The sequence below is a fragment of the Bubalus bubalis genome, chromosome 6 (genome assembly GCF_019923935.1).
Source record: "Bubalus bubalis isolate 160015118507 breed Murrah chromosome 6, NDDB_SH_1, whole genome shotgun sequence".
Lineage (NCBI taxonomy): Eukaryota > Metazoa > Chordata > Mammalia > Artiodactyla > Bovidae > Bubalus > Bubalus bubalis.
In genome coordinates, this window is record NC_059162.1 from 9,712,367 (window position 1) to 9,731,499 (window position 19,133).

General features: G+C 51.7%; 1 protein-coding gene and 1 long non-coding RNA gene across 2 annotated transcripts in view; one reads left to right on the forward strand and one right to left on the reverse strand.

The window, feature by feature from the left end:
* The first annotated feature begins 4,137 nt into the window (after positions 1-4,137).
* The window catches only part of KCNJ10 (potassium inwardly rectifying channel subfamily J member 10), a 35,897-nt gene continuing 20,901 nt past the window's right edge, over positions 4,138-19,133 (forward strand). The window contains exon 1 of the mRNA XM_025287544.2: positions 4,138-7,113. The gene's annotated coding sequence lies outside the window, so the exon portion shown is untranslated. The remainder of the gene's footprint in view (positions 7,114-19,133) is intronic.
* Positions 9,458-14,257, reverse strand: LOC123333956. Its single transcript, XR_006551567.1, has 3 exons — positions 13,851-14,257; positions 13,236-13,326; positions 9,458-10,088 (listed from the first exon to the last, which is right to left on the reverse strand). It is a non-coding gene; the product is annotated as an uncharacterized LOC123333956 (long non-coding RNA).

Here is a 19,133-nt window from a genome sequence, read left to right on the forward strand (position 1 = left end):
CGTGTCCGACTCTTTGCGACCCCATGGACTGTAGCCCACCAGGCTTCTTGGTTCATGGGGATTCTCCAGGCAAGAATACTGGAGTTGGTTGCCATGCCCTCCTCCAGGGGATCTTCCTGACCCAGGGAAAAACCTGCGTTCTTTATGTCTCCTGCATTGGCAGGTGGGTTCTTTACCACTGGCGCCACCTGGAAGATGCTAGCTATGGTCTTCCTTCTCATTATCCTCCGCCCAGGCGTCTCCCGAAATCCCCACCCACCCAGCGCCACCTTCGCCTGATCTAGTGCCACCTAGTGAGACCTGCAGGGGGCACTCCTGGTACACTGCCCTCCTCTCCTAGCCTTCTCCCCTGTGTTTCTTGTTCTAAGTGGAAATATCGAGTTTTCAGCCTGAGATTGGCATCAGGAGGGCAGCTAGAGCCCCGTCAGCATCCCTGTCTCCTGGGCCTAGCCCTGTCACCTGAGCCTCGGGACTGCTAGCCTGCCCTTCTGTGTCCTGCCAAACAGCCACTCACGTTGGTGCCACTGTGCCAGGCGCCCAGGGAGAAGAAACCAAACTCCTGGGCAAGAACGTATTTGCATAGGACTGGCCCCATTTCCTGGAGGGGGAGATGGCAGAGCTGACAGGGCCCCCCAGAAGCTGTATCAGCCAGCCCCCTGCCTCAGTCTAGGCTGCCTTGAGCATAGCCTTGCTGACAAAGAAGAAGCCCACAACCCCCTGCCCTGCTTTGCCGATCCTTCTGGTCCTGGATTTTGCTTGGTATCTAACCTCAACTCTTTGTTTATCATTGAACTTGAACAGAGTGAGGGAAAAAACATTTTCTTAGGTACCAGGAGACAGAAACATAGGCAAGATCCCAGCTGTCAGTATTATGGGATAAAGCAAGCAACTTTACAAGGAACCAATTAAATATGTCAGTACAGTGTGATGATGGGAGATTGGGTTTGGAACTGGAAAATATTGAGGGCAGGAGGGTCACAGCTGGGGCCACATTGCTGGTCTATAAAGAAACTTCGTACAAAATAGCAAAAAGGAACCCTCTCTGGGCAGATGTACTCCTTATGGCATGTAGCAAGTGGTACTTTGGGGTTAAAAAAGTGAAAACGGGAGTCCCTCCAGTAAACACTGCTCTGAGCCATGATGCAACAAAAGGCAAACTGAATGCTGGTCCTCAGTCTGCCCCCTCAGCAGGTGCCTTTGTGCAGTCCACAAACTGTGCACCTGTATGTGGCAGCCTTGGGATCAACCAATCCAGGAAGGTTTCCTTGAGCAATATCATGAAACTTCTTGGGTAAAAGGCTGGAAGTGGGAGAAGAAGCATGATGGAGTCAGGAGATGGTTGAGGATATGAGCTTAATGGAGCAAGGAGGCCAATCAGATAGATTATAACAATTTCTATAGATTCAAGGGAGATGAGGCCCTACAAAGTTCAGAGGAGAGGTAGCATATGTTTGCCGGAGTGCATGTGGCTGGAGATTAGGATGGAGTGGGGAGAAGTGGAGCACAGATCCAGGCACACGGAGCCCCAGTGGGCTTCTGAAGCTGAGGGCTTTGCTGTCTTCTGGCTGAGTTCAGAGGAGCAAAAGGATCAGAGCCTTCTCATACACAGGTCTATCTTGCTTTATAGGACTGGGTGGAAGTAGACCAGGATTTAAAAGTCAATGTCTTTAGAGGCAGTCCAGAATTAGTCCTCACTTTACAGGTAAGAGATGAGTCCCAAAAGAATAGACAGGCCTGAGATCTGGGCTGCCTGGCTCCTGGTCCCTGGTTGTTCGTGTGTTCCCTGTTACCTCCCTCCTATTGCAGTACATTGGGTGTTAATAGAATTTCTGTCCATTGGACCAGTTAGAAAGGCCCTAATTTAAAAAAAAAAGGAAAGTACTAGTGACAGACTTTATTTTCTTGGGCTCCAAAATCACTGAGGATGGTGATTGTTGTCATTCAGTTGCTCAGTCATGTCCGACTCTTTGTGACCCCCTGGACTGCAGCACGCCAGGCTTCCCTGTCTTTCACCATCTCCCAGAGCTGGCTCAAACTCATGTCCATCGAATCAGTGATGCCATCCAAACATCTCATCCTCTGTCATCCCCTTCTCCTACTGCCTTCAATCTTTTCCAGCATCAGGGTCTTTTCCAATGAGTTGGCTGTTTGCATCAGGTGGCCAAAGTATTGGAGCTTCAGTTTCAGCATCAGTCCTTCTAATGAATATTCAGGATTAATTTCTTTTAGGATTGACTGGTTTGATCTCCTTGCTGTCCAAGGGACTCTCAAGAGTCTTCTCCAACACCACAGTTCAAAAGCATCAATTCTTCGGCACTCAGCCTTCTTTATGGTCCAACTCTCACTTCCATGCATGACTACTGGAAGAATCATAGCTTTGATTAGATGGACCTTTGTCGGCAGAGTAATGTTTCTGCTTTTTAATATGCTGTCTAGGTTGGTCATAGCTTTTCTTCCAAGGAGCAAGCGTCTTTTAATTTTATGGCTGCAGTCACCATATGCAGTGATTTTGGAGCCCAAGAAAATAGTCTTCCACTGTTTCCATTGTGAATGGTGATTGCATCTGTGAATTAAAAGACTCGCTCCTTAGTAGGAAAGCTATGACAAACCTAGACAGTGTATTAAAAAGTAGAGACATCACTTTGCCAAAAAAAGTCTGTATAGTCAAAGCTATGGTTTTTCCAGTAGTCATGTATGGATGTGAGTTGGAGCATAAAGAAGGCTGAGTGTTGAAGACTTCATGCTTTCAAACTGTGGTGCTGTAGAGGACTCTTGAGAGTCCCTTGGACAGCAAGGAGATCAAACCAGTCATTCCTAAAGGAAATCAATCCTGAATATTCATTGGAAGGACTGATGCTGAAGTCAAAGCTCCAATACTTTGACCACCTGATGTGAAGAGCCAACTCAGAAAAGACCCTGATGTTAGGAAAGATTGAAGGCAAAAGGAAAGGGGGGCTTCAGAGGATGAGATGGCTAGATAGCATCACTGACTCAATGGACATGAGTTTGAGTACATCCCAGGAGCCAGTGGAGGACAGAGGAGCCTGGAGTGCTGCAGTCCACGGTGCCGCAGAGTCAAGACACAACTCAGCGACTGAACAACACAACAAGCAAACCACCTAGTTACAGAAACTCTGGGAAGAACACTTTGGTCATGTGATTAAGCATCCCATAACTTATGTCTTATAAATGTTTGTGTATATCTCATTTACTGAAAGGAAGTGGTATATCTAAATAATGAATCCATTCGTGGCTGGCGGGGGGAAGGCTCAGTCCGTCTCTTGGCTTTCTCCTCCGTGGTCTGAATTATCCAGCTAGTAGGCACCCTACTACTAATGGAAATTGTTCAGCCTTATGGGGCCTGAACACTAAAATGCCCCTTGGCATCCTCTCCTTGTCAACATCTGCTGTTTCTAGGTGGCACCCCTGACTGTGAAGTGTTGTCTACTCTGAGCCTCCTCATGCCTCCTGACCCAAAGGTTCCCTGTCCTCTGTCCACTGGCCTTTCCCCTCATACTGCTGCCTGCTTGTGGACTCTCCTCCCCAAACAGGCTTCTCATCTCTGCGGCCCTCTGTGCTCTGAGGAAGCCCCTGCCCTATACGGACGAGATAAAGGAAGGGATGAGGCCGAAGTTGGAAGGAATGAGTTGGAAAGGAGTCATTGAAAATAAGAAAGATAGAACTTGCTAAAGTGAGGAATGGGGTGGGGGGGAGGTCCTCAAAGGACGCCGGTTCCCCAAATTGGGAAACACTGGACACGGCAACCCTGGCAAATTTTTCATACAAACGTGTGTTCATAATGCCGAGTTTTTGTTTCAACCATGCAAATTCACTCTAGTATTACCTTGAGACAAACTTTGGAGTCCAACATATGTGGATTCAAATTCCAAATCTAACACTTTCTGCTCTGTTACCATAGGTGAGCTGCCGAACCTCTCCGTTTTCCCATCTCAAGTAATATGTGTATCTTGCATAGTGAACACTCACACATATGAATTTCCTATGTCTGTACTACTGATTCCATATTGGTCTCCTAATGACTGTTTTGAGACTTCTCTTTTGTAACAAGACAAAAATTAAAAACTGACTATGCAAAAAGCAATATACATAATAGATATCTCTATAATTGTATAAAACATAAAAAGAACAAAACTTTTATTTAAATCACTATTTTAAAATGGAAAACTCAACAATGCCATTCAAGTTATCTGTACACTTTCTACAGTCCCCACACACCTGCTATTCTAGAATGTCTAAGTGCTTTCTAACTGTCCAGTCCTGCCACACCTTGAGTTTCAGTGAATGACTTTTCTGAACTACACAGAAATGAAGACCTTTTGTAAGGAACTTCTCCAGAGACTTCTTCACCACTAGGTATCTCTTTCTGCTTCTGCCCTTTGATTCTTCCTCCCCTCCAACTCCTCAGAGGAGTACTCTAAGCGTCAAGCTAGTGAGTTTGGGCTGTGACCTGTTAGCAAGGGCCACCAGTTTGAGGTTTTGATCCAAGGACACAAAGAGTGGCATGGTGAATACAGGCTGCCTCTTCCTTTGAGACTGGAAGGAAAGGTGAAGGGCGGGTCAAGGTCCTGGGCTGCTAGGGATCTTCCTGACCCTAAAAGTGGCCATGAAATGAAAAAGAATATCCTGGAGAAATAGGCCAAAGGGAGACATGACAGGATTTAGTTGACGTCCCGATGGATGGAGCACAGTTGGTAAGGGTGAGAATGAAGATGACTTCTAACTTTTTAATCTGATTGACCGGGAGAAACACAGAGTAAGTCATGAGAAGTCACAGAAGCCACGAGAAGTGTCACACTGGGGGTGGAAGATGATGAGTTCAATTTGGTGCCTGTCCAGTTGAGAGTGGAAATCCCCAGCAAGGAACTGGAATTGTGGAGGTAACCCTCTAAAGACAGCCTAAGACTGAAGACAGAGATCTGGGTATAACTCAGGAAACATAGCTGGAGCCGTGTAAACCATGAAGGCTCCAGGGGCAGGACATGGAAAGAGAACATAAGACTCAACCTTGAGTATTGGAGGAGGAACCTGTAGGTTGGGATGTAGGGGCAGTGGAAGAAGAAGAGACTGGAGTGGTCCAGGCCATAAGAGGCCTTCTGTTCCATGGTTAAGAATTTGGACTTGACTTATAGACAATGGGCAGTCATTGAAAGCTTAAATTGGGAAGTGAAACAGTCAGATTTGTGTTTCAGAGGCACTGGTGTTTCTTTTTAAAAGAAGGATTTCATGATTCGAAGGATTGTTAGAGTGGAGAATGACCAAAGGTAGGTGTTGAAAGGCTGCTGCAGTAATCCTGGTGAGAGGTGATGGGGTCCTGGACCACTGGATGATGAGCTAGGGAGGAAGGGAGCGGGATTTAGGGGATTTAGAAAAGTAGATGCAATGCTTAGATAAGGGAGGTAAAGAAAGAGTCTAGGATTGCTGCCAGGTTTCATCTTGAGTCACCTTTTTGTTCAGGAAAAGCCTAGAATTGTTGCCAGGTTCCCTCCTGCCCCACCTTTTTGCTCAGGAAGAGTCTAGGATTGCTGCCAGATTCCCTCCTGAGTCACCATTCTGCTCACGTCCAGATTAACCCCCCTAAAATTCTGCTATAGCTTTGTCTCCCCCCTGCTCAATACACCTTCATTGCTCTCCATCGCCTTCAGAGTTGACCGTGAATGGGCACAGCTCTATATTTGGTCCAGATCTTCCCCCACCACAATCACTATACGTGTGGTGCTTACTTCAGCCCAGTGCAACCCCCTCTGCCCCCACGGCCTGCCCCATGGGGCTGTTTGAACGGACATTTATCCATCATAGGGCGTTTAGAAGTTGAACTAAGCTAAAATGTCAAGTTTCTTTCCTTTTCTCCTCCCCCAGATGTGTATCAACTCAATATGATAATACGGTTTACTGATTAGTAGTTAAATATCTATGATGTATAGAAATGGGGAAGTAAATGTTTTCTTTCTTAATGTATGCCAAGAATGGGAGATTGTGGAGAAAAACCTCTCAAAACATGGATTCAGATAATCAAATAAGTCCCTTGTGATGATAAGGTTGAGAACCACCATTCTATATTCCAGTCCAATGGACCACTTTGCTGCTGTTTCTTTCCCAAGCCTACTTGTATTTGCCTGTCCTCCCAGAACTGTTGAATGCAGCTATCTCTGCCTTAAATTCCCTCCCCATCATCTCCTAGTACCTGAATCCTCTGCATTCTTTAGGGACCTTATCGGAAGTCTGTCCTCCCACCTGAGACCTCCTAAGTAGAGTGCTCTTTCCCTTTCTGCAGCCTCTGGCACCTCCCAGGCACTAGGGCTGCATGTTCTGCCCCCTCTCAAACCAAGCCACTGCAGGTGGGAATGATGTCTGCGCATTTCGCAGGACCTCACTCAGCGCTTAGAAAACGGCAAACAGCGTGGAAATGGTGCCGAGGGATATAACCCCGTAGCCCCCGGAGCCCGCCCCTTCGGCGCTGCCTGTCGGGCCACTGGGCGGGTGCTGAATTCATTTCCACCTCATTAACTCGGCCCCAGGCCCGCCCCCGCCAGCTCCCGCTTCTGTTCCCCATCCCTGACACGACCGCCTCCTTTTTCTTCCTTCTCTTTTCCTCTGTCACCTTGCCAGCTCGGCTTCTATCGCTTCGCCTATCGTCTCTCCATCTCTTTCTCCTGAGTCTGTCTGGGTCTCTGTCTTTGGGTGTTGCTCTCTGCCCCGTTCCTGCAGCTGTCTGGGGCTCCGCTTCGTTGCTCCACACGCCCCGCCCCCTGCCCAGGCCCCTCCAATCCCGGCGGCTCGGGCCTGGCGCTCCACGTTCCCATTGGTCTGTCCGGAGCCCCCCGCCCCCGCCCGCCCGGCCCCTCCAGGTCCCTCCATTCACGCAAAGTTTGGCTCTGCGCTGCGGAGGGAGGGGGCGGCCCGGCCCGGCCCAGCTCTGCCCCCGGCCGGCCCGACCCCAGCCCTGGCCCCTGGACCAGCCCTTATCTGATCCCAGCTCCGGGTTTAAGAGTCCTGGCCCTGCCGGTTGCACAGCTCCGTTCCTCACGCCTGCCCGCCCCGTCCGTCCGTCTGTCCCGCTGCCCATCCGAGGGGCCACTCCACCCTGGACCCAAGGTAAGACCCTGGCCCTAATGAAAGAGTGCTGCCGCCTAGGCCGGGGTCCCGTTTACCTCACTCTCCAGAGATACCGGGGCCCCCAGTCCCTGGGTCCCTACCCTGACTGGCCTCAGTGGTACAGTCCTATTCCTTAGCCTCCCACCTTGGGCGTCTGGGAAGGGCTCTCCAAGAAGGGAAATTTACCTAAGCTGGTCACCTCAGCGCTTTCAGCCCAGGAAGGGGCTTTCCTAATACCCCTTCCTATTGGGCAGACCTGGAGTTGCATCACAGCTTTCCAACTAATTCAGTAACTACCACATATAACCATGCACGCCCCACAGGCACTCCAGACAGCGCCCCCTTTTCCCAGGATCATCAGGTTACTCCCACTCCCATGCCCAGCCCCTTTCCCCCTCCCCATGCTGTGACACATAGTGACACCCACACATAATTCACACAGAGGAAGAAAGCTGTATGTGTAACTACTGCTCATATTATACAGCTCAGATTAGGAAGATGTAGTAGCTTGGTATGACTGGGACCCCCTGCCCACTTAACTTCTTCCCTCCACTCCAATTTGGCTCCCATTTCAAGACATGCCTCCCCGTTAATAACCCCCTCCCCACTGCAAAGTGAGACAGTTGGGAAAGTGGGGTGGTGAAGAAGCCAATACAAATTTGGACCCCAAAGGAGGCCTAGGCTTAAAGCCTGCTGCTGTTGCTCACTGATACACATTCTGGCTAAAGATTTTTAGCCTGTCTGCCTTGGTTGTGGTGCTTGAATTTTTTTTTTTTTTTTCCCCCACCAGGACTGCTTTAGGCATTTCTGGGTGGGAGGGAGATGGTGAGAGATTCGGTGTCCTATGAGGAGCGACGCTTGTTTAGGAATGAGGGGGGTTTGGGGTGGCTATCAGGAAACCAGTTTGAGGAGAGACCAGCAGCTACCACTGAGTTCCATTTAGTTTCATCTTAAAACTGTCTCCCTAATCTCCAAGGATTTCTTTTCTATGTTCCTGGCATGATGGTGGGCACCATCCTGTGCTGAGGGGCAGGCATGTTAATTCCTCATAGTATAAGCTGGGTACTAGGGACCAAGTGTAGAAGGAACCAGGTGTCCTGGTTTATAGTTAGGTCTTCAGGGAGGAGGAAATGAGGGAGGAGGGTGAGGGAAGGCATCATGCCAAGGAGGGGGGCTAGGGCTGGTCTACAGAGGCAATAGGCATGGCCCAGGCAGTGCCAACTCCTTTTCGCCGCCCTCCAGTCCTTTGGTGGTGGTGGCGTGGGAGGGAGAGAGGGGGTGTTGGGGGTGATCTGGGCCAGTCCAGCCTCCCAAAGGCCTTGCCAACCTAGGCCCTGAAAGGAGCTGCTGTTTTCTGAGCCATCCCCCCACCCTCCACCCTGAGCAGAGCAGCCAACTTGTCTCAGTGGATATCAAATGGCAGTGACTCCACACAGGGGGGTGGGGGGGCAGGGGTATGGTCCCATCCCTTCTGTGGTTCAGTGCAGAATCCCACTGCTGTCCCCTACTCTGGGGGAAAAAATCTGTCTCCCCAACATCGCCCCACATGCAGTCTGTGGACGCATCTGTTTGTGTGGGAGGGTTAGTTGTCAGGCCCTTGGCATCTCCCACCTCGTCCCTGTGCCCCACTGGATGGTGGGTGCCCCATCTCTGTACCTGCACCTCTGTGCACACTGGCTTGGGCTAGAAGGGAAGGGCATGGCATAAGACCCAGGGCCCTCCTTCCCCAGTCCTCCCTAGGGAGCAGAAAGGCTGGCGCACTTGGATCTGGGTGAGCTTAAATGAAGTCCTCTGGGGCCATGCTGGGATTGATGGAATAAGGGGTTTAGGGCTCTGGGTGGGGGAGTGAGTCAGGCAGAAAGACCCACTTCTACAAAAAGGAGAAACGGCCTCTTGCATCTTTTAGTAAAATGTTTGGTTTCTGCACACAAGATGGAAGGTAGGCTGAACCCCCTGGCATTGGTGGGGAGGGAAAGAGATGTTGGGCCACAGAGCCCCTCAGCTTCCCTGCCAAGGGTTATTTAGGACAGAACGAAGAAACTTCCACTCTCAATCCCCTCCCCAGCTAGCCTAGATTCTTCTCTTGCCTGACTGGTCAGTGCTACGGTCCAGGTTGAGGCCAAGCTGTCCGGGACGGTGGTGAGGCCCTGGAAGGGGCAGAGAGAAGGGAGAGTCCAAGGCACACTGTTAAGATGAAACTGCAGAAAGATTAGAGAGATGGGAGATCTGGAATCCAACTGTTTTAGCACCCAGTGAAGGGTGGTTGGAAGGAGCAGCTCTTGGGAATCAGAGCTTTCTGAGTTTACCACATCACCCCTTCTCTTCCATAGGCTGAGTTCAATGCTTTTCTCCCTTCATCCAAGTTTATTATAGGCGTTGCCACCATTTTCATGGAGACAGTGCATTTGCGTGGTCCCTCTTCATCCCCTCCCCCCATCAGAACCTTGAAAGGGCAGAGAGAAAGGGATTATGGGAAAAACCCTCCCGTGGGTGTCAGCCAGCTGGGAGCTGGATTTGAGGTGGTGGGGAGAAGGGAGGGGTTGGCTATGGAATGCAGGAGAGAAGTGAGAACTGAAATGGTGGCCTGGAGAAGGAGGCTGGAGAAGCATGGGCTTGAGAGGGCTTAATTAGCACTTCAGGTCCCTGAAAAGGTGTAGTATTCAAGGAGTGGATGTGGCCAATGGCAGAAGACCTAGGGAAAGGGTTGGGGCTGCAACTTGAAGGACTTAGGCTAGATTTCAGGAAGCATGTCCATAGAAGGAAAGAGATCTGGAGTTTGGAAAAGAGAGGGAGACCACCCTGTGGACGCTAGCAAAAACAAAAAGCTCCCAAACAACAAACAAAAGCCCATCATTAAGGCTTGTGAGGGGAGCTGTGAAACTCAGAGAAATGCAGGGATTACTGTATCAGGTCAAGAGGCCTCTTCTGGAAGGAAGGTGCGACCCACAGTGCATCCCAGGGTGCATTTCTGTTGCCTGAAAGGCAGAGGCATAGCAGTTAGGAGCACAGCCTTGGAGTCAGACTTCCTGGGTTTACAATCCATTTTGTGCCGCTTTGTAGCTGCACATTCCCTCATCCTTACAATGGGGCTAAAAGTTACAGTTGTGGATTAACAGAGTCAGTATTTGTAAAGGGCTTGGAATGGTGCTCAACAAGTGGAAACTAAAACAGTGCAGTTGTTGGCTATCGTGGTTCCCCCACGTCTGTGACTCTTTCTACTCCATCATCTTGCCTGGCTCCTGGGCCTGCCACAGCCCTTCCCTGGGGCTTTTTCTGAGGTCTGTCCTAGGTCTCTATCTCTCCACCCTTCTAGACTTTGGAAGGGTGGGAGAATTATCAAGTTGTTGAAGATGAGCTTCCTATCTTCATTCCAACAGTCTGGCCACAGCCAGAGCCTGGGTCTCCACGTCCCTGGCCCTTTCTTTTCATAAGTTTTCACCTAGCAGATGTCTTGCGTTCAACTCAGATATGACAAATGTAACTGAGCTGGTGAGCTTCCCTAAAAGAGTGTCTTTCCCCATTCTGGGCAACTTACTTCTTCCGGCCAAAGATGGCAGCTTCTTTCTGTCCCCACATCTCACCCTGGTCCCTCCATGGCCCTGCCTGTCCCCTCCCTGCCCATTTCCCCCCTCCCCCCACAACTCCTTTCAGGTGTGTGAGCCAACCTCTTGCCTGCCGCCCGATCAGCCCGTCCATCCCATGAGCCTGGGTGCCCACAGCAGCCTCCTCAGGACTTTCCTGACTCCTGCCTTTCTTTCTCCTTGATGCTCTCCCTTCACCTCACGGACTCATCACTGCACTTGTCATCATGAAGCATCAGTTTTACCTTGCCCCTTTCCTACCCAGACATCTCTATCGGTTTTCAGACTAAAGTTCCCAATCACAGTCTTCAAGCTGCTTTATATCAGCCTTTCTCCTATCCCCTCCAGCACCCCCTCTTTAGGGACTCCAATCTATTCAGACCTTGTACTGGGGGAGCATATCCCACGGCAATCCCTGAGCCACACCCTTCTACCCTGGGCCCTCACACAGGCCTATGGATCTTAACCTCACACCTCCTGCAAATCTCCATCCTCCTATTTCCCTAAATGCTCTATCATCTTGTACTCCTTCTTGTCAGCATCCTGCCTGTCCCTTGTCCTTTGTGTCTGTGACTTTGCCCAGGACATCCTGGGCAGTGGTAATACTGGAGGAGACATCCTGTCTCCTTCAATAACGGGGGCTCCTCTAGGGAGGGGCCTACACCCCTGTCAGACTGTGGACTCCCTGAAGCAAGCGCATCTTTTCCCTCCCTGGATCCCTCTACCCCAGGGCACAGAGTGCCTACTGACCAGCTTGATTCTAGGTAAAAAGTCTTTCTGGTTGCTGATTCTGGGGGAGGGTCCTGACTTTTAGGGCTTTAGAAGCTTAGGAGTGTCCTAGACTAGGGTGCACATTTGTGCATGCTAAGTCACTTCAGTCATGTCCAACTCTGTCAAGAATACTAGAGTAGGTTGCCATGCCCTCCTCCAGGAGATCTTCCTGACCCAGGGATCGAACCTGCATCTCTTACATCTCCTGCATTGGCAGGCAGGTTCTATCCACTAGTGCCACCTGGGAAGCCCAGACTAGGGTATACATAAGACCCTATTATCCAATTCTCCTGGGAACTTCCAGAGACATTTATCTCCTACCAGGCTCCCCATCCTGTGGAGACAGTTTCATCCTAAGATTACAGGCAGCAGATTAAGCATTGCTGGCCCAAACACAAAAATCCACATGGGTATCCACAGAAGTTTTCTCTCCTCACCAGGAAGGTCTGCCCCTGCCTGATGTTGGACTTGTCAGTGGGCATCTGGATTGCGAAAGGGGCAGAGACCAGAATCCAGCCTGAGACAGGCCCGTGGTCTTGAGCATACCTCTGGGCAGGAGCTTGCAGGCTAGGAGACATGTGGAGATAGTTCTCAAGTGGGGTTAGGCCTAACTTTTTAGCATTATATACTCAACTTCAGCCCTCATCCTAGTTTCAACCCCAAGACCTTTTCCCCACGTCCAAATCTCCCTGGTTGGTCTGCTTAAAAAAAAAAGTCACAGGCAACAGCAAGAGGAGAAGGTAAGGATGTCTGAGTCTAGGGCGGTGGCTCTCACACTTGTTGATTTCAGGACTCCCTTCACATCTTAAAATTTATTGAGTTTTGTTCATGCGGATTACATCTGCTGATAGGTTAGAAAGAGCAAACTTAAAATATGTATCACTTCATTCAAAAATAACAATCAACCTATTTTAGATGTCAACTTTAATGACATATTTTTAATGAAAAATAGCTATATTTAAAAACAAACAAAATTTAGTAAGTGGCACTGTCTCACTGTCTCAAATCTGTGTGATATATCTGGCTTAACAGAAGACAATTGGTATCTCATATCTGCTTCTGCATTCAATAGGTTACAATATCACATTGATTCTGGAAAATTCTACTGAACACCCATGAGAAAATGAAAGTGAAAAAAAAAAAAAAAAAGCAAATGACATATTAGCGTTATTATGAAGATAGGTTTGGAAAAGCCCTCAGTGATCTGAATATCCTGGCTGATTTCTCTCAGCTGCCCATGGTCTTCTGAATATTTTCACTAGGGAGGCAGTATGGGGCAGTGATTCATCATGTGGGCTCTGGAGACAGACTACCTGCTTGAGCTTGAATCTCAGTTCTCCACTTGCTAGTTGTACAAGCCTGGGCAAATTATTAACATCTCTGGGCTTCAGTTGTCTCGTCTACAAAATGGAACTTTTAAATAGTGTCTAGTTTTTAGAATTGTTGAGAATTAGATGATGTAAGGCTAGAAAAGGGCCTAACATAATCCTGAATAATACGAGCTCTTCGTAAATCCCAGAGCCTTGTCCCTGAATCCACTGCCCATGGTCCCAGAAGGCAGGGTGATGCAGAATTGACCTTTCCCATGTTGCAGATGTGGGCTTCTTGAACCAGACAGAAAAAGTGATTTGCGCGAGGTCCCAGAAAAAGTTAACAGGGTTGTTGGGCCTGAACCCAGGAGTCCTAATTCTTAGTCCTGCACTCTCCCCATCAGACTGTTTCAGTGGAGGGAAAAAACTCAAGATGCTCAGAGAGGGGAGCAGACCTTACCTTTCCCCCAGCAATCCCAAGTGTGCCATCCATGGCTAAAGGCAGAGCAGGAAGGCGGGTAGCAGGGAGGACCTCCTGACATCAACAGCAACTGCAAAAGGAGAAAGCAAGCCAGGAGAAGACATTTCTCAGCCCAGGTTTTCCATTGTGCCTTGCGGGGAGCACCTCTGTAAAGTGGCCCCAACCCTCTCTCCCGTGGGTTCCTGACCCAGGGCAGAGGAAGTCTGTAATCAGCAACACTGCTTCTCCGGGGTGTCCCTTTTCCTGCTGTCTGCCTGCAGCCCTTTCTCGAGCATCAATCCCTTTCAGTCTCCCAGCCCTGGGGTGCCTTTCCGCGTTGCTCCAACCCTGCCCTTTGTCCTGTGGTGCCAACAGGCAGTGCTCGCACCTTGGGAAGGCAGGGGTGGTGCAAAGGTGCTAGTCGAGGTGGAGGAGGGATAGGGCGGGGGGTGTCCCTGGCCAGGAGGAGAAGCCTCTTCCCACGGCCTGGGGAAGGGGATGAGGCAGATGCGGGAGACAGACAAACATGTGGTGGTGGGGGCAGGGGTGGAGGGGAGCTAGTTCCGGCTCTTCCTCTATCAGCCAAATCCCCCTGGGCTGAGCCGCAGGCACTACCTTGTCTGAAGCCTAAACACCCCGAACTCCAGGCACACACCCTGAGCAGAAGGATTCTGGACGGTCAGGACCCACATGCAGCCTGGCGACTCTGACACATGGCAGGCTGAGGTTTGAGACCTTCCTGCCTGTTGCTTGGTTTTGCCTCTCCCACCCACACAGTTCCCTTGAATAGATGGGAAGACTGAGGCCAAAAAGTGGGTGGACTCAGACTGCCCACGTGCTTCTTCAAGAGTCCAGCCTGGGAGGAAGGATCCTGGTCTCCCACAGCACTGCCCCTCCTCCTCCCAGTCCCCCTGGCTTTTTCCACTTGGAGAGCCCTGACAAGTGGCAGGTTTGGGGGCCCTGGTCTAGTCTCCTTCCCCTGTCTCCTGGGCAGTGCCCCCAGGGGAGCCCTTGGGGGCTAAGATCTCTACAGCCTCAGCCCTGCCCCATCCCCTGCCTCCACCCACGAGGCTGGCAGCAGCGCCCCCCCCCCCCTCCCCTGGGCTGTGGGACAGGGAGAGGGCCGAGGGGCTGGCCCTGCATACTAATGTCCTGCCCATTGTCAAAGCCCCTTTGTGCCCGGGAGCTCCATTGAGGCGGCTCCGGGGCGGGCACAATGGGGGCTCTGTCCCCGAGTTCCCCCAAACAGTCACCTGCTTTCAGAGCCTCCCCCCACCACCACCCCCACCCACCCCAGTGTCCAGAGGGCCCAGTGAGCGCGGGGGAATGAGCCCAAGGCCAGGGGGGATGGGCAGGAGGCAACCCCCCCTCCCCATTCCCTGGGCAGGCTGGGGAGATGGGCACCCGGCAGGGAGTGGCCCCGGCTCCCAGGGGGGCGGGGCCGGGCAGTCTGTGGACGGACTTGGAATTCAGGTTCCATGAGGCCGGCCCAGGGGAAGGGGCACGCAGCCTGCCCACTCCTTGGTTCCACATGCCCAGCCACCGCGGCTGGTGGCTGCCCGCCTTTCCTCGCCCTCCCACCACGAGCCTCATATATGCAGAGACACACAGGCGCACGGTCTTGTACGCGGCCCCACACACGCTCTCGTCCGCACATCTGAGCGGAGGAGGCGCCTGGACCCAGCAGGCGGACTCAGGCGCACCGACCCACCCCCTACTTGCATATATGCACCTGCACACCCGCCCTCCACCCGCTCTGCGCCCCTTTCACCAGCCTCGGGCAGCTCAGCGCCGGTCCCCCCGCCCCCCACCATGCCCTCGCTGCCCCCTGCTGCTCCAACACAGGTTATAACAAGTTTGCACTTGTGACTTCAAGAATGTAGCCCTGAGGCGGGAAATGTCCCACTGCTCCAGACCGCTCCTGCTTACCTGTTAACCACAGACACCGCCTCCGCTGACCTCTGAACAGGCTCCCCCCGCGTCTCACCGCCCACAGAGAGGTTTGGTGGGCCCAGGACCCCCGGCCCCAGGGCTTAGCCAGACACTGAATGGAGCAGTGTGGGGAAGATGAACCCCAAGCCGCCCCAGCCCAGACCCAGGGCGACCACCTCTGCACCCGCCCAGTGCACTCCTGGTCACAGCCTCTTACAACCCTGTGAGGTAGACGGGAGCGTTATTATGTCCCCATTTTACGGGAAGGCTCTGACCAGCTGACATGATATGTCCAGGTGGCAAGACTGGACTCTATTCTGGAATGCTGCTTGGTGTTTTTCTGTTGATTTTTTTTTTTTTTGGGGGGTGGGGAGGGAGCAGTGTTGGTCACTGTCTGCCTAGGGGCTTCCTGATTGGCTTGGTGGTAAAGAATCCCACCTGCAATGCAGGAGACCCAGGAGACTCAGGTTCGATCCCAGGGGCAGAAAGATTCCCTGGAGGAGGGCATGGCAACCCACTCCAGTATTCTTGCTGGGAAAATCCCATGGACAGAGGAGTCTGGCAGGCTACAGTCCATAGGGTCGCAAAGAGTCGGACACGACTGAAAGGGCTGAGTACACACACGTGCACTGTCTGCCTCTTGACCTCCTCGGATGACCTAGTCCATGTGGAATTTTATCAGAGCTATCTTTTGCCCATCTTTGTTGGGAAGAGTCAGGGCATATTGGGATGGGTGGTAGAGGGGGTAAAAAACAGGTACAAGAAGCTTAAATGGGATTCTCAGTCTAGAAGGAACTTTGAAAGGTCACCTTGACCTCTGACCGCCTCTGGGCAGGGTGAGTCTACCTCCTTTCATTTCCTGCCTTCCCATGAGCCCCACTCCCTGCTGCTGACTGGATCACTGGAGAGAGAAGCCACATGGCCTTCTGGGCTAGGGTTTAGGGATTGAGATCTGTATTGATTTTAAGTCCATGACACTTGACTCTGACCTTCCCTGTTAATATCCTATGTCTGTATAAGGATCTATGGGCTTTCCTGGTAGCTCAGCTGGTAGAGAATCTGCCTGCAATGCAGGAGACCCCAGTTTGATTCCTGGGTCAGGAAAATCCCCTGGAGAAGGGATTGTCTACCCACTCCAGTGTTCATGGGCTTCCCTGGTGGCTCAGACCTGGGATCAAACCCAGGTCTCCTGCATTGCTGGCAAAATCTTTACCAGTAGGAGGACCCTTCTATTCCTTACCCCACTGCTCATCTTGGATGCTCCCCAGCTCGCTACCAGATTCAGCTTAAGCTGCATGATTCATCTGTCTTCCTCCATGCATGAACACTCTGCCCCAGTCTTTATTCTCTGGTTCTTCCGTCTCCAAGTGCCCCTTCAAATGCTCCCCGTTGGAGAAGGGGGCCTGGCCAAAATCTTCAGCCTGTCCAGCAGCACTCTGTCTCAGAGGAGGGATACAGGGAAGCCACCTCTGAATCTAGTTCTGCATCTAGTCAGTATCTTCGTGCCACTCTGCCCTCAAACTTCTTTTCTACAAGAAAAGATCTTGTAGGAAGAGAGAGGCTGGGATGAAGAAGAAAGCCAGGGTCATTCTCTGATTCTGGTGCTACAAGCCAGCTCTGTGACTGTGGGAAAGTTACTCAGCTTTTCTGGGACTTGACTTTCTCTTCGATGGGATGAGGTGATTGGACAAGGAATGTGGATGAGGAATAAGTTGACAGCTGGGGAACGACGGAGCAGTTCCCTCCCAGGGTGACAGTAGACCTTCTCTAGGTTTCTGTCTGAGGGTCAGGATTGTTCTGTATGCCTGAGACCTGAGAAGGAAAGGGAGTGGCGAGGACACCGTCAGGGAAGGTGGGTCAGTTTCCTGAATACACATCAGAAGCTCAGGGCACCTATGGGGTTCCATCTCCATCGAGGGTGAAAATAAGAGGAAATTGCTTAGGCAGCAACAGGTCAATTTTGACTTAACGGGAAGTATTTCCTGGGTAAGGGATTACCAGGCAAAGGGGAAGGATGGAGAGAGGTGGACGACCCACTCCCCTTGAGAAAGAGAGGCCTGGTTAAGTCTCCTATTGAACAGAGGTGGTGGGGTGGGGGGCATCTAGGAGACAGTTCCAAAGGGGCTCAGAGCCCCTGTGGGCTGCGTGATTTCCAGCTGTCTCAGAGAAACTCTCTTGATCAGCTTCACAAACCCCACAGAGAGTGTCATTGGATCTGCCTTCTCCTAATGGGCCCCCTATCTGCTGTTTCTTCCAGCTCTTCTGGGTCTATCTCTGGGCCAGCTGCTGTTGTGGGAGGGCGGGTTAGGGTTTGGGTTAGATTCCTGAGGCCTGCTGATGGGCGGGGCACATTGCACACCCGGGACTGGGGCTGTGGTTGGAGGGGAAACCTCAGTGGCTAATGCTCCCAGGTTGGCCCTTCAGCACTTGGGGATCAAGAAAAGATCTTGTAGGAAGAGAGAGGCTGGGATGAAGAAGAAAGCCAGGGTCATTCTCTGATTCTGGTGCTACAAGCCAGCTCTGTGACTGTGGGAAAGTTACTCAGCTTTTCTGGGACTTGGCTTTCTCTTCGATGGGATGAGGTGATTGGACAAGATGACCATGGGGGCCTCCCAGCGCCAACACCCCATGATGGTAGAGTGGTCAAAGGAAAAGCACAGATCTCGGTTTCAGTGGGCCTGGGTTCACCTTGCAGTCACCTCCTCCTCACTAGTGGTCCTCCTGGGCGAGTCTGGTTCCCCACATTCATATGAGGGCAATGGCATCACCCAGGTCCCAGGGAGGATATAGGATGAATCAGTGTGCGAACACTCAGCACATGGCCTGGCTCATTGTAAGGACCGAGGCAGGGAAGTCCACGGCATATGGGGACACGGATGAGGGGCAGCAACTCACAACGAGGCTGTGGGCATCCAGAAGGGCTTCCCAGAGAAACTGACATCCACACTGAGGCTTGAAGGAGGGGTAGAGATCGACCTAGGAGAGTGGGGAGAGGAAGGGAGCTTCACGGAAGAGGCCCCGCTGTTTGCCGAGAACTGTTGGTGAGAGAAAGCATGGCCCATTCAGGCGCTGGGAGCAGCTTAGTGTGGCTGGAGATCAGAGGCCGTGTGTGAGGGGCACGTGGAGGGCCAAGAACACTGATGCTGGAGAGGGCAGCAGAGGGCAGCTTATTACACACTCTGCTGCCTGTAACCCTAGGAGCTTTTGAGCTGGGGTCCCTCCACTTCTACTGCATCTTCCTTTTCCTACTTTTCTTTTTCTCAAGCTCAGTCCTCTTGTCTTTGGTCACGTGGGTACAGGGAAGCACTGGGCTCCCCAAGAGGACCTGGTTGGTCCCCGGAGAAGCTCTGGGCCCCAGTTGTCTGACTTGGGCTCAGTCTGGGGTCCAGGTCTGGAGTTTTCTGCCTGTCTCCTTTCTCGCCATGAAAGAAAGATCTGCTTTCTGCTGAAGACTCTGGATTTCTGGCATTGAGGCTCCCTGTGTACCCACTGTGGACCTTGGCTGCCACACTGCCCCCTCAGGATATAGAGACGTGAGAGTGTTGGCGGAGGTGGGCTGAGGGCAGTGCGGAGTGAGCATGGAGGGAAACCAGAGAGAAGACAGGTCTTCAGCCTGGAGTAAAGGCTGACGAGGAGACCGAGTCAGCGCCCTCCGCTGTTCAAAGGCTGACACTGTCATGGGAAACTCGGAGGAAGGGCTTCCCAAGGATGAAGCAGGTCACTCGCCAGAAAGGGGGCCTGAGGGAGGGAAAAGAGATGTACAATATCAATCCTATGGGTTCTTTTAAAGCCAAGAACTACTTAGCCAAAGCTCTGTACTAGGCACTGAGGAGGTTACCAAGATGAACACTGCACTGGTCAGGAAGCTGTTCAGAAATGATTCTCCTGGGGTTTTCTTGATGATCTAGTGGCTCAGACTCCATGTTCCCAGTGCAGGGAGGCCCGGGTTCCATCCTTTGTCTGGGA